Raw genomic sequence first — 25,844 nt, forward strand, 5'->3', positions numbered from 1 at the left:
TGAAAAAAAAATCAGAATACTGCTAGTAAAGATGATCCAAAATCTTGGAAACAGAATGGAGAACATACAAGAAACGTTTAACAAGGACCTAGAAGAACTAAAGAGCAAACAAACAGTGATGAACAACACAATAAATGAAATTAAAAATTCTCTAGAAGGGATCAATAGCAAAATAACTGAAGCAGAAGAATGAATAAGTGACCTGGAAGATAAAATAGTGGAAATAACTACTGCAGAGCAGAACAAAGAAAAAAGAATGAAAAGAATTGAGGATGTTTCAGAGACCTCTGGGACAACATTAAACACACCAACATTCGAATTATAGGGGTCCCAGAAGAAGAAGAGAAAAAGAAAGGGACTGAGAAAATATTTGAAGAGATTATAGTTGAACACTTCCCTAATATGGGAAAGGAAATAGTTAATCAAGTCCAGGAAGCACAGAGAGTCCCATACAGAATAAATCCAAGGAGAAATACGCCAAGACACATCTTAATCAAACTGTCAAAAATTAAATACAAAGAAAAAATATTAAAGGAACCAAGGGAAAAACAACAAATAACACACAAGGGAATCCCCATAAGGTTAACAGCTGATCTTTCAGCAGAAACTCTGCAAGCCAGAAGGGAGTGGCAGGTCATATTTAAAGTGATGAAGGAGAACCTACAACCAAGACTACTCTACCCAGCAAGAATCTCATTCAGATTTGATGGAGAAATTAAAACCTTTACAGACAAGCAAAAGCTAAGAGAATTCAGCACCACCAAACCAGATTTACAACAAACGCTAAAGGAACTTCTCTAGGCAGGAAACACAAGAGAAGGAAAAGACCTACAATAACAAACCCAAAACAATATAGAAAATGGGAATAGGAACATACATATAGATAATTACCTTAAATGTAAATGGATTAAGTGCTCCAACCAAAAGACACAGACTGGATGAAAGGATACAAAAACAAGACCCGTATATATGCTGTCTACAAGAGACCCACCTCAGACCTAGGGACACATACAGACTGAAAGTGAGTGGATGGAAAAAGATATTCCCTGCAAATGGAAATCAAAAGAAAGCTGGAGTGGCAATTCTCATATCAGATAAAATAGACTTTTAAAAAAGACTATTACAAGAGACAAAGAAGGACACTACATAATGATCAAGGGATCAATCCAAGAAGATATAACAATTGTAAATATTTATGTACCCAACATAGGAGCACCTCAATACATAAGGCAAATGCTAACAGCCATTAAAGGGGAAATCGACAGTAACACAATCATAGTAGGTGACTTTAACACCCTACTTTTATCAATGGACAGATCATCCAAAATGAAAATAAATAAGGAACACAAGATTTAAATGATACATTAAACCAGATGGACTTAATTGATATTTATAGGACATTCCATCCAAAAATAACAGAATACACATTCTTCTCAAGAGCTCATGGAACATTCTCCAGGAGAGATTATATCTTGGGTCATGAATCAAGCCTTCATAAATTTAAGAAAATTGAAATCGTATCAAGTATCTATTCTGACCACAAAGCTACGAGACTAGATATCAATTACAGGAAAAAAAATCTGTAAAAAATACAAACACATGGAGGCTAAACAATACACTACTTAATAACCAAGAGATCACTGAAGAAATCAAAGAGGAAACCAAAAAATACTTAGAAACAAATGATAATGAAAACACGATGACCCAAAACCTACGGGATGCAGCAAAAGTAGTTCTAAGAGGGAAGTTTATAGCAATACAATCCTACCTTAAGACAACTCAAATAAACAACCTCACCTTACACCTAAAGCAATTAGAGAAAGAAGAACAAAAAACGCCCAAAGTTAGCAGAAGGAAGGAAATCATAAAGATCAGATCAGAAATAAATGAAAAAGAAATGAAGGAAACGATAGCAAAGATCAATAAAACTAAAAGCTGGTTCTTTGAGAAGGTAAACAAAATTGATAAAACATTAGCCAGACTCATCAAGAAAAAAAAGGGAGAAGACTGAAATCAATAGAATTAGAAATGAAAAAGGGGAAGTAACAACTGACACTGCAGAAATATAAAGTATCATGAGAGATTACTACAAGCAACTATATGCCAATAAAATGGACAACCTGGAAGAAATGGACAAATTCTTAGAAATGCACAACTTTCCAAGACTGAACCATAAAGAAATAGAAAATATGAACAGACCAATCAAAAGCACTGAAATTGAAACTCTGATTAAAAATATTCTAACGTACAAAAGCCCAGGATCAGATGGCTTCACAGGCGAATTCTATCAAACATTTAGAGAAGAGGTAACACCTATCCTTCTCAAACTCTTCCAAAACATAGCAGAGAGAGGAACACTCCCAAACGCATTCTACGAGGCCACCATCATGCTGATATGAAAACCAGACAAAGATGTAAGAAAGAAAGAAAACTACAGGCCAATATCACTGATGAATACAGATGCAAAAATCCTCAACAAACTACTAGCAAACAGAATCCATAGATCGAGAGATATACCATGTTCTTGGATTGGAAGAATCAATATTGTGAAAATGACTGTACTACCCAAAGCAATCTACAGATTCAATGCTATCCCTATCAAACTACCACTGGCACTTTTCACAGAACGAGAACAAAACATTTCACAATTTGTATGGAAACACAAAAGATCCCGAATAGCCAAAGCAATCTTGAGAAAGAAAAATGGAGCTGGAGGAATCAGGCTCCCTGACTTCACACTATACTATAAAGCTACAGTAATCAAGACAGTATGGTACTGGCACAAAATCAGAAATATAGATCAATGGAACAGGATAGAAAGCCCAGAGATAAACCCACACACACATGGTCACCATATCTTTGATAAAGGAGGCAAGGATATACAGTGGAGAAAAGACAGCCTCTTCAATAAGTGGTGCTGGGACAACTGGACAGCTACATGTAAGCGAATGAAATTAGAACACTCACTAACACCATACACAAAAATAAACTCAAAATGGATTAAAGACCTAAATATAAGGCCAGACACTATCAAACTCTTAGAGGAAAACAGGCAGAACACTCTATGACATAAAACACAGCAAGATTCTTTTTGACCCACCTCCTAGAGAAATGGAAATAAAAACAAAAATAAACAAATCGGACCTAATGAAACTGAAAAGCTTTTGCACAGCAAAGGAAACCGTAAACAAGATGAGAAGACCTCAGAATGGGAGAAAACATTTGCAAATGAAGCAACTGACAAAGGAATAATCTCCAAAATTTACAAGCAGCTCAATATCAAAAAATAAACAACCCAATCCAAAAATGGGCGGAAGACCTAGACATTTCTCCAAAGAAGATATACAGATTGCCAACAAACACATGAAAGAATGCTCAACATCATTAATCAATAGAGAAATGCAAATCAAAACTACAATGAGATATCATCTCACACCAGTCAGAATGGCCATCTTCATAAAATCTACAAAGAATAAATGCTGGAGAGGGTGTGGAGAAAAGGGTACCCTCTTGCACTGTTAATGGGAATATAAATTGATACAGCCACTATGGAGAACAGTATGGAGGTTCCTTAAAAAACTAAAAATAGAACTACCATACAACACAGCCATCCCACTACTGGGCATATACCCTGAGAAAACTCTAATTCAAAAAGAGCCATGTACCAAAATGTTCGTTGCAGTTCTATTTACAATAGACAGGACATGGAAGCAACGTAAGTGTCCCATCTACAGATGAATGGATAAAGAAGGTGTGGCACATATATACAATGGTATATTACTCAGCCATAAAAAGAAATGAAATTGAGTTATTTGTAGTGAGGTGTATGGACCTAGAGTCTGTCATACAGAGTGAAGTAAGTCAGAAAGAGAAAAACAAATATCGTATGCTAACACATATATATGGAATCTAAAAAAAAAGAAAAAAAGGTCATGAAGAGCTTAGACCTACTAGAGAATGGACTTGAGGATACGGGGAGGGGGAAGGGTAAGCTGGGTCAAAGTGAGAGAGTGGCATGGAGATATATACACTACCAAACGTAAAATAGATAGGTAGTGGGAAGCAGCCACATAGCACAGGGAAATCAGCTTAGTGCTTTGTGACCACCTAGAGGGATGGGATAGGGACAGTTGGAGGGAGGGAGAAGCAAGAGGGGAGAGATATGGGGACATATGTATATGTATAGGTGATTCACTTTGTTATAAAGCAGAAACTAAGACACCATTGTAAAGCAATTATACTCTAATAAAGATGTTTAAAAAAAAAAAAAGGACAATGAGAATATCCTTTATTACCATCAAAATTTGATTCAGATTTCAATGACAATGTTTCACCAACATTTCAATTAACAATAAACTCACATCATTTTATTGCATCAAGCTATTTTTCAGTGTCAGTGCCCAATTTTGTACATGAGATTAAATGACACCTATTACTTTAAAAAAGGCTTCCAAATATTTATTCCATTAGTACATGTAGGTCCAATTTTTAACCTGTTGGTTGTAGAATTGGATTTGATTACATTTAACATTGTTTCTCACCTAGATATTCTGATTCTAGGTACATAAGTTTAAAAAATATTATTATATATCAAGAATGTGATAATTTAAAAAATATACTGATATAAGCATTTTAAATTTCATTTAAGACAATTTTCTATATTTTATATATAATGGCTTCTCCTGTAATATTCTCTGTCCTTGCAACAATGTTTAGCTCTATATCTGTCTTTTGTTGTTTTTTTTTGGCCGCAGCCTGTGGCTTGTGGGATCTTAGCTTCCCCACCAGGGATCAAACCCTGGCCCATGTCAGTGGAAGCGCCAAGTCCTAACCTCTGGACTGCCAGGGAAGTCCCTCGACCTTTGTCAAGTAACTATTTCTTCTCTTTTCTTTCAAAAACACATAAGAGTTGGAAAGGGGGAGAAGGATATATTGGGAGATTGGGATTGATATATACACACTACTATATATAAAATAGATAACTAATAAGAACCTACTGTATAGCACAGGGAACTCTACTCAATACTCTGTAATGACCAAATGTGAAAAGAATCTAAAAAAGAATGGATATATGTATATGTATAACTGATTCACTTTGCTGTACAGTAGAAACTAACACAACATTGTAAATCAACTATAGCTCCAATAAAAATTAATTAAATAACAAAAACACGGGGCTTCCCTGGTGGCACAGTGGTTGAGAGTCCGCCTGCCGATGCAGGGGACACGGGTTCGTGCCCCGGTCCGGGAAGATCCCACGTGCCGTGGAGTGGCTGGGCCCATGAGCCATGACCGCTGCGCCTGCGCATCCGGAGCCTGTGTTCCGCAACGCGAGAGGCCACAACAGTGAGAGGCCCGCGTACCGCAAAACAAAAACAAAAACATGTAAGATCCTTCATATGCCCCAGTAACTCTATATTTAAATATTTGCATAGATATGTTTAGCTACAAGCATTAAATGTGTATTTGTTTGTTCTCTATTTCCTATGTCATGAATCTAAATAAGTAGAAAGAAAAAGAAAAGCTTAGAGTAGATTTCTATCATCCCATGAGTAAGTACTGAAGCACCATCATTTTCCTTTCGCTGGTTGAATCAAGACATTACAGCAATATTTTGGATGTGTCATGTATCAGTTTAAATGCCTACATCAATTAAATTATGTATTAACAGCTTGCTCTCAAGACATATATGAGGCAAATGCTATCACTGTCTACACCTTATAGATAAGGAAACATGCAGAAAACAGTTGTATGACTTTCTGAAGACTGTGCTCTTCAGCCTGTGCTCTGAACCACTGCCCTGTAATAAGTTAACTTCAGGGTATCCATCCAGCAACAACAGTTTCCTGAAACTGCATTTCCCAGAATTTGTTAATTTACTGCACTGGACTTAATTACTGAAAATATTTGTTGTTGCAAATTTCTCATTTCTCACTGTTGTTTCCTTTACATGAGAACAATAAATTATATTTCAAATCTGACCCACTGTGAATTATTTCACCTAAATTAAATGCTGTTTGGATAACTTCACAGTAGTACTTTAAATAATATACTACTAGCTACCAGTTTATGTGTTGAGTATAAAAAATTTAGCTGGAGTAAAACAGTCCCAACAAAGTCTCTCCATTTTAATTGCACAATCTATTTTTATTAATGTTATACTGCCTATATGTCAGAAGTCTCTTATATATAAAAAAGTAAGAACAAATCAACAGATTCTACTGTATTTTACACCAGGACTCATAATCCAGTGAATTGAGATAAAGGAATGTTGTTCCCAGAAAATTCACTCTTTCTTTACATTCACTCATTCATGTTTTATCCTACAAGTTTACCTACCTAGACTTAAATAAATTTGAACACTGAATCTTCACGTGGAGGTGAATCTTTGATTCCCTTTTCCTGACTTGATGAATACATGTAATCAACTGTTAGGAATTCCTATGGGATAGATAACTAACTGCAAGCTCACTCTTTTTAGTTTCTGTGTATTTACACGTACTCTTGGTCTTCTTTAATTCTTCCTTTCACATTCTTTTCCACCTTCTGCTTTCTCCAAGAACATGTCAAAAACATTTCTACACATACCCTCAGCTCCCCAGAAAGTAGGTACAGCACAAATCATTAAAGTTTTTAAAAAGGCGATCTGGAGAGAAAATCATGAGAACATGCTCCTTTTAATGAGTCCAGTTACCTTAGCTGTTTATTACTTTGTTATAGTGTTTTCATTAGTTGTATAATACTCTGACAGATTCAAAATTGAACACATTGGAGGAAGTTTAACATGAAATGAAAGGTCTTTGGTGTGTATATGCAGCTGTACATCTGTACAAAACAAGTGACAAACCCTAGGCAGAAAAATCTAATGTAGCCTACGAGTTATGTTTCTAAAATCATGGAGCTTATTTTTGAGTCTTGTACTGAAGTGTGTCATGATTTACAGTTCACTGTTGTCTCTAGCAGTGCTATATAAATACTTCATGAAATATTCTATTGAGTATTAGCATTTTGAGATGCAGCGGAAATTATTTATATGCTTTCTGTTTGGTAAACACTTTTTGTCAGTAAATATGAAGACATGAAGAACTCATATGTTTTATTTATAGTTGGGAAATCTTGCTTGGGAATTTACTATAAGCTGAGGCTTTGTCTGCTGAGATTCTATTAAGTCTTCATTGCAGTAGAAGCAAATTATTTTTCTTTAAAAAAATCTCGAGATTAGCATCATTAGAAAATGCTGCATGTTTGCAATCAGAGTTTGTTCTAAGGCATCATTCACAAAATCTTCAGTAAATTTTAAGAAACTGACCATTTCCCATGGGCCAAAAATACATTTTCTTTCTTCACTCAGCTACAGGAAATAAAAAAGAAAACCTTCTTAAGTGAGATTGGGAAAGGGTGAAAAGTATCATTGCAAATAAACATAAACACCACGCTTGGATTATTTAATTTTCAACATAATTTTTAAAATATTTATATGTAAAGTATAGAAACAGATGCTTTCTAATTTCTCCAGTGTCTTTAATCTCTTGAGCACATCACGTTTCTCAATTAACACCAATTTTAAGTAATTACATTTAGTCATGACCTTAGGGCAAATAAGATGAAGAAAGATGGCCTGTTCTGTTTAATAAACATTTTTCAAATATTTCCTCTACTCCAAGCAACAAACCTAGTGCCATAAATACAAAAATGAAATACTATGTAGTACCTACCATTGTAGTACTTTTAATTTAGCAGGGAAGAAAAAAAAGATGTGTACTTCATAATATAAGGTATTCAAAAGGAATTGGTATGACATATTAACAAAGTGATATTGCAGACAGTAAGGAAGATTACTATTAAATAAGAGAATTAGAAATTGCTTCACAAATTAATAATGCTAATATCCAGAAACTTCTAACATATGCCTAACTTAAACTGTTTAAGGCAAAGATAATTCTATCCATGATACATCAGCGTAAACATACGTCAGCTTTTTTCCTAATTCACTGTATTATTTTAATACATATTCTAGATTCTTTTCCTGATTCTAAGGATCTGTGGGAATAACAAAGAAGAGAATATGTTCTACATATGCTTTAGATTTGATAGTAATTTAAATTTATATTTAAATTTGTCATCACCTTTATAATTTGGAAATTGACACATTGTTTTAAAAGTGCTGAGTCCAAATTTTTAGTCCAAATTTTTTCTATGTTGTAATTATAATTCCCTACATTAATTCCCTCTTGTAACCAGATAATACTCTGAAGCATTATATATGCACTTAACAAGAAAGAAAAGTATGCCTTTAAATCTCAATCTTTGAAGATACTAAAGAATAGCCCATTTCTCCATCCCTTCTTCTATATTGGTTCATAGAAGACCATTTAACAGACACCTATATAGGGAGATGCCCCTGATCACTTGACATGACCATTAGCCTTCAAGATAGACCTGAAACCTGAGGGAATCATTGGTTGGCTTGTTAGCTTGTTTTCTGAAAATGACACGCTCACGCACCGCTATGTAAAAAGAACCTCTTGCTGTCTTCGTCCTGCCAGTCTGTGAACAAAAAAATCACATTCTTGTTCTTTCTTTAAAACAAACAAACATTAAACTAAAATCAATTTAAACAGACAAAAAACAACAAATAAGCCCCTCTCTTATTTCTGGGTTTATTGTCGTTTGTTTTTGCCCAAGTTAACTTTCTTGGACTAATAAGTCATGGATTGAAAACAGTTTATGAACTTATTAACTATTATACTCATGGCCCTTATCAAAAAAAATCAAATCTTGATATCTTTATTAGGAAGAGTTACAGATAAAGATCTCTCAAAAGTAAGGTCTCAATGGAACATGGCTTATCTCTTTTTTTATGAAGGCTCTAAAGACAGAATATTTGAAATTCCAAACTGCTTTGATGGTTGAATCAGTGATGTGGAAATCCCTGCACATAAGAACCATTTCAGAATCATGACTGAAAACTACTATTGATTCACTTGTGTGGGAAACTTGAGCAAAGTGCCTACAATCTTTCAATGTCTTCTGTAAGAATTATGAGTTATATATAACCCAAAATCTCAAGGAAGCTTGACACACCATCCATGTTTGTGCTTAGAATTTACTTATTTATGTTCTTATTTATGATTTGGTGAACAATAGAGGTGTTTGAAAGATGGCATTCCAGTGGTTGGGATGTTGAGTATTCCACTAGGAAGTAATAATGGAATGAGGAATAAAGATAAATATAAGCAATCCCAGACACATTGCCATGCTTGGGTGATTTATGCAGTAGTTTTGTTACCAATTCTATTTTGTTCCTACATAAAAAACCCTTCTAAACCTCTGGGTATTTACATTTTTCTTGTAAGATCATAAAGGCAATAAACATGCTTATAATGGTTTCTAGACTTGGTGTTAAAAGCTGTGATTTAGGAAACAATCAATATTTAAATGGGGAAAATTAGAAAGTAAAATAACTTGTCACATAAATTATTTTTATGATGTATTACTGTAGCTATGTTATGCATAGGCATGCTCTCATTTAAAATTGGGCTGCTTGAATATTGTTTATGCCTTGACAATATGTATGTGCTCTTTTTTTTTTTGCTATAAAAAGATACTAAATGCTTTTTGCATATTCTATAAGCACATCCTACAGAGTTTTTAGTAAAAAAAGCACTGACTTAAAGGTTAGAAGAGTTATTACAAATTTGTAACTGTGCCCCACTCTGAGCTCCTCTGCATCCATGGCCTCTAGGTACTTAATTTGTTAGGACAAATAACATGGAAGAGCAAATGACTGCCTATCCTAGACTAATTCAGGGGCACAATACTGCAATACTGACACATGCTTAATGTTACTGCTATTGATTAATGGTATAGCTCACAGTTTTTTGACATAATATTTCCAGTAACTATTTTTGTTATCATGGTATATTTCACTACTTCTTCCATGTAACAGAATTTGTGAGTCTATCCCCAGTTAAAATTCCAGTAGCATTGTTTCATGTTTCCTACATGGGCAATTACTGGATCCAAAACATTACAGCTAAGTCTGGCCTTACCTATGTGTTCTAATCAAAAATGCTCATTTGAAAAATTAGGGAAAAAACAAAAAAAAGTAGCTTCCTTGACAGAACGATTTTAGATGTAGTGATTATAGGTATGTTTAAATCGGGGTTGGACTATTTACAGAATGTCTCTACTTTTGGTGAGAACTGTAAGATAGAGTGGTGTGAGGTATTGGTATTCTGAGATTATCAAATAGTTTAGAGATTAAAGTAGAGATGGCCTGTTGAGAACAAACATTCTATATTCCTCAGTTGGCCAAGTTTCACAGATGGCTTAAACTGTTCTCTGCCATTTTTTCCCTCTGCCTTTCTCTCTGTCCTGAATATGCAAATTCAAGGTGTGGATGCTGAGTCTTAAAAATTATACAACCTTCTCATGTAGCCTAAACTGTTTTCAGCATCAAAAATTCTTCAGTCATGTTCACAAAATAGGCTCTGTGGTGCTTAAGAGATGTCCGAGTCAAAAATTATTGTTTTTATTTCCTAGTCTCCTCCCTTTTTTTTTTTTTTTTAATCTCTTGGGATAAATATTGCATTGCCAAGAAAAAGCTGCCTTTACTCTTCCAAGTGCACCACTCTCTCCTCAGCTAGGGTAGCACCTATCAATAACAGCTCATGTGTCTCCAGCACTTTTCAGCTTATGAAGTGATTGCAGCACCCCAACTGATGTGCACAACTAACCCTGTGGCAGGTAAAAACTTAGCATCTCTATACAGATGGGGAGGCTGAGGTCCTGATTAGTTAGTGAGTGGTAGAGCTGAAACTAGAACCCACATATAGAAATTAATTTTGATGTTCTTCAAATTGTGGGTCCATCACACTCACCCTGCACTCATGCTAACACTAGAATTGTAGAACTGGAGCAGACCCAGGGTCACTAAACTAGTCTCAGTACCTCTCCTTATAATGCCCCCTTTCTGGAAGTCAGAAACACGTACTCTCAGAGAGACCTTGTTGGTACAGTAGTTGTGCAAAAAGGTGTGTGTGTGTGTGTGTGTGTGTGTGTGTGTGTACAAAGAAAAGAACGCAGTTTCTGCCCTGGTGAGCAGTGACCCAGCCTGTTAGAGGCATAGCCAGGGCAAGCAGGAGAGCACAAGATCTCTGACTGAGCCTCCAGAAGAAGGGGCTTCCCTTCCCACTGCCCATGCTGCAAACCACCCTGCTTACCTACATTCCACTCAGCGCCTCCTTGTACCCACCACATTCAGCTTCTAAAGTTGCTAAGATCATCCTTTCAAAATCTTACCAAGATAAAAATAAACGTGTTCTCAGTTTCTGTATTACAAAACCCTGTCAGTGGTTCTGTCAGGTATATTGCTACCTCTCATGTCTGTTTCTTCATTTTGAAAGAGCTAAGTCATTTTTGAAAATAAGAATGGCAATATATGTGAGCAAAACACAACATTTCTGAAGTTAGAACAATGATTTTACTATAATTAGATTCCCATCAATAGAGCTGAGAATCAAAGGATTAGGTAGGCATAAATTAGGGATATGGACACTCCTTATGTTTCAGTCATTCAGTTTCTCTTAAATTATACCTCTTCAATTTCGTATTTCTTTTTTATGTTTATGTCTTTGTTTTGAAAGATTTAGTGTAATTCTGTGGATTTGGAATACAACATAATTGATGGGTTATTTGTATAAACAAATCCACATTAATGCAAAGTTAAAAGTATGTTACAAATGAGTTTGCTCAAATTTGCTTTCTCATATGTGACTGGTAATTGCTCTTAAGGAATGACTCACTATTTCCTCTTTCAAGAGACTTATAACAGTTGAGCAGCAATCCAGAATGAATAAACCCAAGGGCAGTGAACAATCTCACACATCCCAACAGAAAATAACTGCAGCATTCACTTCTAAAATCTGTAGCAAATCTTTTGAACAGATTCTCTCAAAGTCTATTATAGCATATAATCAATATGGATCCTATAAAGTTGAAATATAACAACTTACTTTTGCTAAATTAAATGTAGACTTTAAATTTTTAAATAAAACAACTGCCTTGATTATAAGGTCTATATAAAACTAAAAACAAATGTTCAAGAATACTTCAATGAAATAAGAATATATTTTAATTCCATCATTTTGGGGGCCAAGTTAACTTTCTAGCTTCAATACTATACAATTTTGGTATTTGATATCAACTTTTCTCCTTTATGCACTTCAAATAACTCTCAAAAATAATTTTATAAATAAACAGGCAAAGGTAAAACATATTTATACAGATAAATTATCCAATGGCTATTGATATTTTTCATCAGATATGAAAAGAGAAAAAAATAAAAGCACTTGTTTTCTAAGGTGTTTGAAATATATCTTATTTCATCACCAACAATACCATGGTTGGTAAGAAAAGTAGGAAATACTTATTGTAGGCGTTCAGTCTTTTCTAGAATCCTGCGTTTTGAGACCTTCAAGATGGTGGAGGAGTAAGACACGGAGATCACCTTCCTCCCCACGAATACATCAAAAATACATCTACATGGGGAACAACTTCCACAGAACACCCACTGAACACTGGCAAAAGACCTCAGACTTCCCAAAAGGTAAGAAACTCCCCACGTACCTGTGTAGGGCAAAGAGAAAAGAAAAAACGGAGACAAAAGAATATGGACAGGACCTGCACCAGTGCAAGGGAGCTGTGAAGGAGGAAAGGTTTCCACACACTAGGAAGCCCCTTCATGGGTGGAGACAGTGCGTGGCAGAGGGGGAAAGCTTCAGAGCCACAGAGGAGAGCGCAGCAACAGGGGTGCAGAGGGCAAAGCGGAGAGATCCCCGCACAGAGGATCTGTGCCAACCAGCAATCACCAGCCTGAGAGGCTTGTCTGCTCACCCACTGCGGCAGGTGGGGGCTGGGAGCTGAGGCTTAGGCTTTGGAGGTCAGATCTCAGGGATAGGACCGGGGTTGGCTGCGTGAACACAGCCTGAAGGGGACTAGTGCACCACAGCTAGCCAGGAGGGAGTCAGGGAAAAAGCCTGGATCTGCCGAAGAGGCAGGAGACCACTGTTTTGGGGTGCATGAGGAGAGGTGATACAGAGCACCACCTAAATGAGCTCCATAGACAGGCGTGAGCCACAGCTCTCAGCACAGACATGAGAGACGGGCATGAGATGCTAAGGCTGCTGCTGCAGCCACCAAGAAGCCTGTGTGCAAGCACAGGGCACTATCCACACCTCCCCTCCCAGGAGCCTGCACAGCCGGACACTGCCAGGGTCCCATGATCCAGGGACGACTTCCCTGGGAGAACACGTGGTGAGCCTCAGGCTGTTGCAACATCACGCTGGCCTCTGCCACCGCAGGCTCGGCCCACATTCCGTACCCCTCCCTCACCCCAGCCTGAGTGAGCCAGAGCCCCCTAATCAGCTGCTACATTAACCCCATCCTGTCTGGGTGGGAAACAGACACCCTCAGGCACCCTACATGCAGAGGCGGTCCAAATCCAATGCTGAACCCCAGGAGCTGTGCGAACAAAGAAGAGAAAGGGAAACTTCTCCCAGCAGCCTCAGGAGCAGCAGATTAAATCTCCACAATCAACTTGATGTACCCTGCATCAGTGGAATACCTGAATAGAAAACAAATCATCCCAAGATTGAGGTGATGGACTTTGGGAGCAACTGTAGACTTGGGGTTTGCTTTCTGCATCTAATTTGTTTCTGGTTTTCTGTTTATCTTAGTTTAGTATTTAGAGCTTATTATCATTGGTAGATCTGTTTATTGATTTGGTTGCTCTCTTCCTTTTTTTATATATTTTTTTCCCTTTTCTCTTTTTGTGAGTGTGTGTGTGTAGGCTTCTTTTTGTGATTTGGTCTGTATAGCTTTGCTTTTACCATTTGTCATAGGACTCTCTCTGTCCATTTATTTTTTTGTACAGTTTTTAGTGCTTATTATTGTTGGTGGATTTGTTTTTCGGTTTGGTTGCTCTTTTCTTTCTTTCTTTCTTTCTTTTTTCTCTAATAATATTTATTTTTATGTTTTATTTTAATAACTTTATTTATTATATTTTATTTATTTATTTTTCTTTCTTTCTTTTTCTCCCTTTTGTTCTGAGCCGTGTGACTTACAGGGTCTTAGTGCTCTGGCCAGGTGTCAAGCCTGAGCCTGTGAGAAGGGAGAGCCAAGTTCAGGACATTGGTCCACCAGAGACCTCCTGGCCCCATGTAATAACAAACAGAAAGCTCGCCCAGAGATCTCCATCTCAATGCTAACACGCAGCTCCACTCAATGAACAGCAAGTTACAGTGCTGGACACCCTATGTCAAACAACTAGCAAGACAGAAACACAGCCACACCCATTAACAAAGAGGCTGCTGAAAATCATAGTAAGTTTACAGACACCCCAAAACACACCAACGGACATAGTCCTGGCCCAAAAGAAAGACAAGATCCAGCCTCCTCCACCAGAACACAGGCACTAGTCCACCACACCAGGAAGCCTACACAGCCCACTGAACCAACCTAAGCCACTGGGAACAGACACCAAAAACAAGGGGAATTACAAACTTGGAGCCTGTGAAAAGGAGACCCCAAACACAGTAAGTGAAGCAAAATGAGAAGACAGGGAAACACACAGCAGATGAAGGAGCAAGATAAAAACCCACCAGACCAAACATATGAAGAGGAAATAGGCACTCTACCTGAAAAAGAATTCAGAATAATGAGAGTAAAGATGATCCAAAATCTTGGAAAGAGAATGGAGAAAATACAAGAAACATTTAACAAGGACCTAGAAGATCTAAAGAGCAAACAATGATGAACAACATAATAAGTGAAATTAAAAATTCTCTAGAAGGAATCCATAGCAGAATAACTGAGGCAGAAGAATGCACAAGCAACCTGGAAAATAAAATAGTGGAAATAACTACCGCAGAGCAGAATAAAGAAAAAAGAATGAAAAGAATAGAGGACAGTCTCAGAGACCTCTGGGATAACATTAAACATACGAACATTCAAATTATAGGAGTCCCAGGAGAAGAAGACAAAAAGAAAGGGACAGAGAAAAGGAGAAACATGCCAAGACACATATTAATCAAACTATAAAAAACTAAAAACAAAGAAAAAAATATTAAAAGCAGCAAGGGAAAAACAACAAATAACATACAAGGGAATCCCAGCTGATCTTTCAGCAGAAACTCTGAAAGCCAGAAGGGAGTGACAGGACATATTTAAACTGATGAAAGGGAAAAACCTACAAACAAGATTACTCTACAAGGAAGGATCTCATTCAGATACAACACAGAAATTAAAAATTTCACAGACAAGCAAAAGCTTAGAGAATTCAGCACCACCAAACCAGCATTACAACAAATGCAAAAGAAACTTCTCTAGGTAGGAAACACAAGAGAAGGAAAAGACCTACAATAACAAACCCAAAACAATTAAGAAAATGGTAATAGGAACATACATATTGATAATTACCTTGAATGTAAATGGAGTAAAAGCTCCAACCAAAAGACATAGACTGGCTGAATGGATACAAAAACAAAAGCCGTATATATGCTGTCTACAAGAGACCCACCTCAGACCTAGGGACACATACAGACTGAAAGTGAGGGGATGGAAAAATATACTCCATGCAAATGGAAATCAAAAGAAAGCTGGAGTAGCAATTCTCATATCAGACGAAATAGACTTTAAAATAAAGTCTATTATAAGAGACAAAGAAGGACACTACATAATGATCAAGGGATCGAAGAATATATAACAATTGTAAATATATATGAACCCAACATAGGAGCACCTCAATACCTAAGACAAATGCTAACAGCAAAAAGGGGATATTGACAGTAACACAATCATAGAAGGGGACTTTAACACTTCACTTTCACCAATGGACAGATCATCCAAAAAGAAAATAAATAAGGAAATACAAGCTTTAAATGACACACTAAACAAGATGGACTTAATTGATACTTATTGGACATTCCATCCAAAAACAACAGAATACAATTTCTACTCAAGTGTTCATGGAACATTCTCCAGGATAGATCATATCTTGGGTCACAAATCAAGCCTGGGTAAATTAAAGAAAATTGAACTCGTAATCATATCAAGTATCATTTCCAACCACAACACCCTGAGACTAGATATCAATTACAGGAAAAAAACTGTAAAAATTACAAACACATGGAGGCTAAACAATATACTACTACTGAACCAAAAGATCACTGAAGAAATCAAAAATTACTTAGAAACAAATCACAATGAAAACATGACAGCCCAAAACCTATGGGATGCAACAAAAGCAGTTCTAAGAGGGAAGTTTATAGCAATATAATCCTACCTGAAGAAAAAAAAAAAACTCTCAAATAAACAACCGAACCTTACACCTAAAGCAATTAGAGAAAGAAGAACAGAAAACCCTCGAAGTTAGCAGAAGGAAAGAAACCATAAAGATCAGATCAGAAATAAATGAAGAATAAATGAAGGAAATGATAGCAAAGACCAATAAAACTAAAAGCTGGTTCTTTGAGAAGGTAAACAAAAATTGATAAACCATTAGCCAGACTCATCAGGAAAAAAAGGGAGAAGACTCACATCAATCGAATTAGAAATGAAAAAGGAGAAGTAACAACTGACACAGCAGAAATACAAAAGATTATGAGAGATTACTACAAGCAACTATATGCCAATAAAATGGACAACCTGGAAGAAATGGACAGATTCTTAGGAAGAGCAAACCTCCAAGACTGAGCCATAAAGAAACAGAAAATATAAAGAGACCAATCACAAGCACTGAAATTGAAACTGTGGTTAAAAATCTATCAACAAACAAAAGCCCAGGACAAGATGGGTTCACAGGTGAATTCTATCAACATTTAGAGACAAGCTAACACCTGTCCTTCCCAAACTCTTCCAAAATATAGCAGAGGGAGGAACACTCCCAAACTCATTCTACTAGGCCACCATCACCCTGATACCAAAACCAGACAAAGATGTCACAAAAAAAGAAAACTACAGGCCAATATCTCTGATGAAAATGGATGCAAAAACCCTCAACAAAATACTAACAAACAGAATCCAATAGCACATTAAAAGGATCATACACCACGATCAAGTGGGGTTTAGTCCAGGAATGCAAAGATTCTTCAGTATATGCAAATCAATCAATGTGATACAGCATATTAACAAAATGAAGAACAAAAACCATATAATCATCTCAAAAGATGCAGAAAATACTTTCAACAAAATTCAACACCGATTTAAGATAAAAACCCTCCAGAAAGTAGACAAAGAGTGAACCTACCTCAACATAATAAAGGCCATATATGACAAACCCACAGCCAACATAGTTCTCAATGGTGATAAATTGAAACCATTTCCACTAAGATCAGGAACAAGACAAGGTTGCCCACTCTCATCACTATTATTCAAGATAGTTTTGGAAGTTTTAGCCACAGTAATCAGAGAAGAAAAAGAAATAAAAGGAATCCAAATTTGAAAAGAAGAAGTAAAACTGACCCTGTTTGCAGTTGACATGATGCTATACATAGAGAATCCTAAAGATGCTACGAGAAAACTACTAGAGCTAATCAATGAATTTGATAAATTAGCAGGATACAAAATTAACGCCCAGAAATCTGTTGCATTCCTATACACTAATGATGAAAAATCTGAAAGAGAAATTAAGGAAACACTCCCATTTACCATTACAACAAAAAGAATAAAATACCTAGGAATAAACCTACCTAAGGAGACAAAAGACCTGTATGCATAAAACTGTAAGACACCGATGAAAGAAATTAAAGATGATACAAACAGATGCAGAGAGGTCCATGTTGTTGGACTGGAAAAATCAACATTGTGAAAATGACTCTACTACCCAAAGAAATCTACAGATTGAATGCAATCCCTATCAAAGTACCAATGGCATTTTTCACAGAACTAGAACAAAAAATTCCACAGTTTGTATGGAAACAAAAATGACCCCAAATAGCCAAAGCAATCTTGAGAAAGAAAAACTGAGCTGGAGGAATCAGTCTCCCTGACTTCAGACTATACTACAAAGCTACAGTAATCAAGACACTATGGTACTGGCACAAAAACAGAAATATTGATCAATGGAACAGGATAGAAAGCCCAGAGATAAACCCATGCACATATGGTCACCCTATCTTTGAAAAAGGAGGCAAGAATACACAATGGAGAAAAGACAGCCTCTTCAATAAGTGGCTCTGGGAAAACTGGACAGCTACATGTAAAAGAATGATATTAGAACACTTCGAATCACCATACAAAAAAAATAAACTCAAAATGGATTAAAGACCTAAATGTAAGGCCAGACACTATCAAACTCTTAGAGGAAAACATAGGCAGAACACTCTATGACATAAATCACAGCAAGATCCTTTATGACCCACATCCTAAAGAAAAGGAAATAAAAACAAAAGTAAAGCAATGGGACCTAATTAAACTTAAAAGCTTTTGCACAACAAAGGAAACCATAAACAAGATGAAAAGACAGCCCTCAGAATGGGAAAAAATATTTGCAAACAAAGCAACTGACAGAGGATTAATCTCCAAAATATACAAGCAGCTCATGCAGCTCCATATCCAAAAAACAAACAACCCAATCCAAAACTGGGCAGAAAACCTAAACAGACCTTTCTCCAAAGAAAATATACAGATTGCCAACAAACACATAAAAGGATGCCCAACATCAGTAATCATTAGAGAAATGCAAATCAAAACTACAATGAGGTATCACCTCACACCAGTTATAATGGCCATCATCAAAAAATCTACAAACAATAAATGCTGAAGAGTGTGTAGAGAAAAGGGAACCCTATTGCACTATTAGTGGAAATGTAAATTGATACAGCCACTATGGAGAAAAGTATGGAGGTTCCTTAAAAAACGAAAAATAGATCTACCATATGACCTAGAAATCCCCCTACTGGGCATATACCCTGAGAAATCCATTATTCAAAATGAGTCATGTACCACAATGTTCATTGCAGCAGTATTTACAATAGTCAGGACATGGAAGCAACCTAAGTGGCCATCAACAGATAAATGGATAAAGAAGATGTGGTACATATATACAATGGTATATTACTCAGACATGAAAAGAAATGAAATTGAGTTATTTGTAGTGAGGTGGATGGACCTAGAAACTGTCATACAGAGTGAAGTAAGTCAGAAAGAGAAAAACAAATACCGTATGCTAACCCATATATACGGAATCTAAAAAAAAAATAAAGAATGTGTCTGAATAAACTTTGGGGCAGGAGAGCAATAAAGATGCAGACATAGAGAATGGACTTGAGGACATGGGGAGGGGTAAGGGTAAGCTGGGACGAAGTGAGAGAGTGGCATGGACCTATATACACTACCAAATGTAAAACAGATAGCTAGTGGGAAGCAGACGCATAGCACAAGGAGATCACCTTGGTGCTTTGTGTCAACCTAGAAGGGTGGGATAGGAAGGGTGGGAGGGAGATGCAGGAGGGAGCAGATATGGGTATGTATGTATATGTATAGACGATTCACTTTGTTATACAATAGAAACTAACACACCACTGCAAAGCAATTATATGCCAATAAAGGTGTTAAAAAAAAAGGAATCCTGAGTTTTGTGGCTTAAGATATAAAAGTCCTCAAGAGTAGGAAGTTTTTTTTTTTTTCATTGTCAGTGTACAAAGAGGGTGTCAAAATTAGGCAGATAGGAATTAAATTGACTCTTTGGAAATCCATATGGATGCTGTTAGAGAATTCCCTTTAATTAAATATATATATTTTTATTCTATAATAATTTTATTATTTAGTTATAATTTTATAATAATAAATGTACAATTTAGAAAATTAATAGCTCTTTATAATGTCCATGTTCCTCCCTCCTCTACCAGCAAATTGACAAGAAAGCTAATGTAATTGAGGTCATCTTACTACATAAGAGGAGATTTTTTTCATAATTCTAACATTATTATTCAAGGAACTTAAGAAATATGTAAAAATACCTTTTTTAATGTATGTAGACAATTTTAGAAATAAAATAGCATATAAAATGATGGTAATAATGTTTTTTTTTCATTAAGTTGTTTTGTTCATCTCACAGTAATTTGGTTCTAATATGGACAGAATAATGGAAGAACCAAGAGGGTAAACGAGTGACTCTTAACAGATAATTTTTACAGGGTCAAGACTAGAACATACTTTATGCTCCTAATTTTAGTTTGCACTATAGGTCTTTACTAATATTATAGGGAATGATAGATCATTCCATGTATTAATTACCATGTTCACACTTCCTTTGAATTATCAAGGAAGTGTTTGTTTTTTTACTCCTGTCTTCCTCTGGGCTACACATCTAAAAATTTTAGGATATGCCATAATTAGTATATCCTAAAATTTCATTCTAAGTAGTTAAAGACCTGGGTTTACAAATAAGGTCAAGTTTAGGCCAGGCTGGTGTCTTCTGAATCTCTCGTCTCCTTTGATATCAGAACTAACTCTACTACTTGAAACCTTTAACATCTTTCACGTGGATTACCAAATGACTTCCTAACTGCTCTCCTGGCCCTCCGCATTTTACTGAAAACATTTAGTCTGAAATATCTTTTAAAAATATGTATCTGATTATATCATTCCTCTGCACAATAACTCTCTTCTTAATTTTTTCCAGGATCTCCATGATCTGGCCCTTTCCTATTTCTGCTTTTCCAAACCAGACTGCCTACATCTCTTCGCCTCACTACGTTTCTGACATACTAAATGTCTGGCAGTCCCCTAATGTATTCAGATGCTCCACAGCTTCTACATTTGTTTATCCCAGGGCTTAGAACACTTTATCTGCTTGGTGATTCTTTGAATATTCACTGTAGCTCAGTTTAATGATCTCTTCCACAGGTAGGCTGTACCTCCTATGAGCCATCTTTGCAAACATGTACCTCTATATAGCTTACTTACTACGATGTATTACAATTGTCTCTACATACTTGTTGCCTCCACTAGTCTGAATTTCCTTGAGGATAACAAATGGACTATTTTTGTGTCATGAGTCTATCTACAGCCATGCAACCTGACACACAGTAGTTGCTTTATAAATGTTTGATAAATAAATGAATGTTATTGGAACAGCATTTAAATCTGTGAGTCAGAACCTGTTATACTCCTAGATGAGGCCTGACTTACTCACAGCAATCCCATTTTTAGAAGAGTCACATTTATTTTGAACCTGATTATAAGTAACCTGAATTAAAACGTATTTTTTTTGACCGAATTCAGAGAGGGCAAGTAAGATTCCAGAAAAACTCTTAATGAATATTCATCTAAGAACTCTGGTTTCAAAACACAAGAAAGAGGAGACATAACAATAAAAGCTCTGTATACTAAAATTTGATAATTTACACTTTATATTATTCAAGTGGCTTTACAATTTTGGGCTTCTGTTCAAATTTAATTTTATGTTTTCTGGCAAAAATATTCATCTATAATAACAGCTGTGCTCTTCAAATGTAAGAACTATTTGTTTCTATTTTGAACGTGGCATTAGTATCTGTATGAAGCAGAGGATTTGTAAAACATAATGAATTTGTCTATTAAAATAAATGGTGTCTGTGGGTGTGGCTTTACAGAGTGGGAAAATTTAGCTGTCGGCAAGGTCAGATGTGCATGAATGCTGTTTTGTTGTTGGGTAAATTGAGTTCTCTCTCTGATGTAGTTTCAGAATAATAGTTTAAGTGCTAAGTTATACATATGTTTCACAGCAATTTTAGTGTCTATGGATGAATTAAAGTCTTTGGTGAATTAACGTCTTTGATATTTATTTCAGTGTTTTTAGCACCAACCATGTTAGAAAACAAGGTAGACTGTCTTCCAGATTTCCTGGATGAAGGTTTTGCTCTGACAGTTAATGTTTCCTCAAGAAGAGTAAGAACTGTACACTCATGGTAGCTTTTATCATGTACATTCCTCATTGTTATTTACTTCACTATGTGAAAGCGCATGCATAAGAGTAAAGTCAGGAGAAGGAGCTGTTCAATTTGTTTTCTCTCTCTCCCTCTCTCTCTCTGTCTCTGTCTCTTTTTAATAACAGTGCAGTTCTTATCTTCCTGTTTTCTTATAAGTCATTAAAATGCTATGAGTTTTTAAAGTAATGCTCTCCTATGTCCACAGATAAAGGGATATAAAGTTTGAAGCTGATAATGTATGAACACATTTATTAGGAAATTAATAGTTGCAGCTGATATTAACCTTTGTGTGCGTTCTTCCTTTAAAAAGCAAGATCTAAGTTGTGACAACTGAAATATCTAAATGTTGAATTGAAAAGTCATCTGTAAATATTTACAATCATGCAGAAACACAAAATAATGACTGAAAATTTTTTTTACAGATATTCCAATGAAATCAACTGGTAGCTTTCTCTTCAAAACAACAGCACTTAATGTATCACCATACAAAATTATAGACAAGATTGCTTTTTATGTATTCAGTGGATCTGCTCTGTTTCTGAAAATAAAATAAGACATGCACTTCCTCCAGAAGAAGACAGGACCAGCCACTTTGTACTTTTGTTGTATGTTTACTAACCTTAGGAGCATCTGCCCCTGACAGCAGGTGTTTGGCAGTTTCCTGGGGCTTAGGAAGGAGTTGGCTGCAGAAGAAGGATGGCTGCATTGTGTCAGGACCAGTGGGTTCCAAACTCATCCTGGAAACCATCGAGCAGGGCTCATATAGCAAATGATGCATGGAACTAGGGGAGAAAACATCTCCCATACAGTAAACCTTCTGTTCTCTTAAATCACATACATTAAAAGAGAAAGCTATATCTGTATAGTGTTGTTTTCCTTTATTCTTATTCAGAGCACTAGTTTAAGCTTCAGAAGAGATAGCTGCATTATCTCTATAAGGATGAGAAAATCTGTTTGAAAGGATGTTCAAATAAATTGGGAAAAAGACATAGAAGGAAGCTAGATAAAAGAGATACTCTGACCACCAGGTAGAGGTTATTATGCTGAGAAATGAGACCTGATTTTCTTGTTTTGCTTTGTGTTCCCCATCTCTAGGACTATAGATCCTTAAAAATATTCTTTTGCCCTTGAAATCTGATGTCTAATGCTTTAGCTATTTCTTATTGTTCTGAGTTTACAAACTTTAACATATTTTTATTGAAAAAATGCTTTTAAAAAAATTTAATTACAATTGTTTAAGAGCTCATCTTATTGTTGAAAAGAGAAATAAGTTTTTTTTATAGAAAAGAACAGGATGGAGATAGGTGCTCCATTCTAAGATGAAGTGGGATATGCAAGCATTAGAATTTAATTATATGCTATCTCTTTTTTTTTGAGATTTTGCATTACTCTTATTATTTAAAAAAATTGAAAGTCATTAATTAAACAGTCAACATGGTCTTCTAAAACTTATTTTTAGGGAGTTCATACTAATAAAACCAGACATAGAGATCTAAAAGATGTATCCACATAAAAACATATAATGCAATTTTATACATTTTTTGAAGGGGTGGAGTAAAGAAAGTGTACAGATTAATGAAGATGAGGCTCTATTTTCAAAAATATGAATATGTGAAAACACTGGTAGTGCTGGTCAGGGAGCAGAGTCTGAATGAATTAAAGAATTTTAAGAGTTTTCATTGAAGTAACAAGTATCTATTAAGTTCTTAGCAAATGATCAACGCTGTTAATCTTAACTAGATGGAAACTATTTAACAATAACAGCTGCAGCAGCAGTAACAGCAGCAATAAGCAGCATTTATTGCATACTTTCTGTTTGCCAAGCCCTCTGTTAAATACTTTTTATGGTTTGGCACACCAATATGTAGTGGGGTGGAATCCAAATAGATGCCGACTGACTCTAAAGCCTATGTCCTAATCCCTAAATTGCCTCATAGAGATTAAGTAAAATATAAATCTTGAAGCTCCCTGTGGTGGAGATCATCCCAAAATACACAACAGCAAATGATTAGGCACAGGTCTTTATATGACAGACTATGCAGTGGGATAAAGGGGAGGAGGAAGTCAGTGGACACTGGACAGATCAGGAAAAGCTTTCTGGAGGGTGTTTTGAGCTGAAGAATGGGTAGCATCTATATATTGGTATTAGAGGTAATGGAGGTGGTGGAGAAAGAGAATTCCAATTTAGAAAAATACATGAAACAAGGCATAATGTACTTATGAGACTGGATTTGATTAAAGAGTATGTATTGGCAGAATTCAACTCAAAACTGATTTTTTGGAGTCCCCCCCAACTCCCTCCATAGCCGAACCCAACAATACACTGTGGCAGAAATCTCTGTGTTATGAAGTAAAGTGCCGGTGGAAACAAAAGATGAGGAGAGTAGCTATTTGGAGCTTATTCTTGAAAATGACTCATTTAACTCTGTATGATTTTGTTTTTTCAGTCTAAAATGATTAGCTACATGGCTTGAATAGCTATGCACATTCAAAGAATGAAAATGTCTTTGTATCTGGGAAATAAAGGCAAAATGAAATGGGCACTAGGATAAAGATGCGGGCATTTCCAGTAATAATTTTTCCTTGATTCAAAATGTTTTTCCTGGAGTGAACACTCCAAATATGACGCAATACATTGTCCATTTCACTTGTTTCTTCAGAGGTGGAGAGGGAAATGTTAGACAGTCTAATGGACAAGGAGACCAGTTCAGTGAAGAATACTTCAGTGTAGAATGAGATTAAAATTTCAGGTTCATAAATAACTCATTTATCTTACCATAGAAATTTAAAAAATAAATTCACCTCTACTTTTTTTATTTAATGAAACCAATTTTTTCAAGTTATTATTAAGTCCATGAAGTCAGAATAGAAAAAAGGACTAGCTAGATGATTTCAGATTAAATAACATGTCCTAGATCAGTGGCATAGATGGATAGTTAAAAAATAGTATGGGTGTGGATGTAGTGTTGACAAGCTTTAATTTTTTCCAAGAAAGAATATACACTAAAATAAAAGCACTGCTACTCTCCCTTCTCATATTTTTTAGCATAATGGATATTTTAAATATAAAGTACATAATCCTGTAATAGAGTTATCATTTAAATTGAATAAATTAAGTTGAATAGACTTGCTACATTTTTCTTATTTGTATTATTTTCTTGAAAAGCAAAAATGTTATCAGTGACTGATCCTGGTATGTGGATGGAACGAGGAACACTGAGCTAGGCCAATGGTTTAAAATCATTTTACAATGTGAGTAATAGTGAGACAGAGTATGTTATTCTCATTAGGATACAATATGGAAATAACTTTATTTTGTTTCCTCCATGGACTTCAAATCCATTTTCCTAAATTCCTATTCTCTAATTCTTTGTCAACATCTCAAGCATATTCCCTCAATTTCCTTTTCATTTTCAGCTGTTAGAACAGTTTCATTTCAGTTATTTAAAAGTCCTAACAAATTTGAATCAAAATTTTAACCTCTCACTCAATTCAAACTTAACACCCCTTGTAACTCACGACACTCCTAGAATTCTCAGACCCAGTAAGAAAGGGGGGATAATCTGACCATTTTGCTCTCCTTATTACACTTAATTACTTCTGCTGTTTCTGACTTTTATGGGATCAGGGGCAGGGGACAGAGTAAGCAAGAATTAGAAAGAAAGGTCAAATTCCTCTGCTTGGTGCTGATGTGATCTGGTACTATATGGTGCACGACCAAATTCTAGCTATCTCTCGCTTGAGGCTCTTTTGTGTAATTTTGAGACCCTTCCTTCGGTGACTGCTGCACTGAACTATGACCTGCTGTAGGTAATATTCTATTCAAATAGCTTCTTACACATCCACCCAAACTCCTGTGCTCCAGCACTA

The sequence above is a fragment of the Aethalodelphis obliquidens genome, unplaced genomic scaffold, assembly GCF_003676395.1.
Source record: "Aethalodelphis obliquidens isolate GAN/ISIS:26980383/991018 unplaced genomic scaffold, ASM367639v1 scaffold4, whole genome shotgun sequence".
Classification (NCBI taxonomy): Eukaryota; Metazoa; Chordata; class Mammalia; order Artiodactyla; family Delphinidae; genus Aethalodelphis; species Aethalodelphis obliquidens.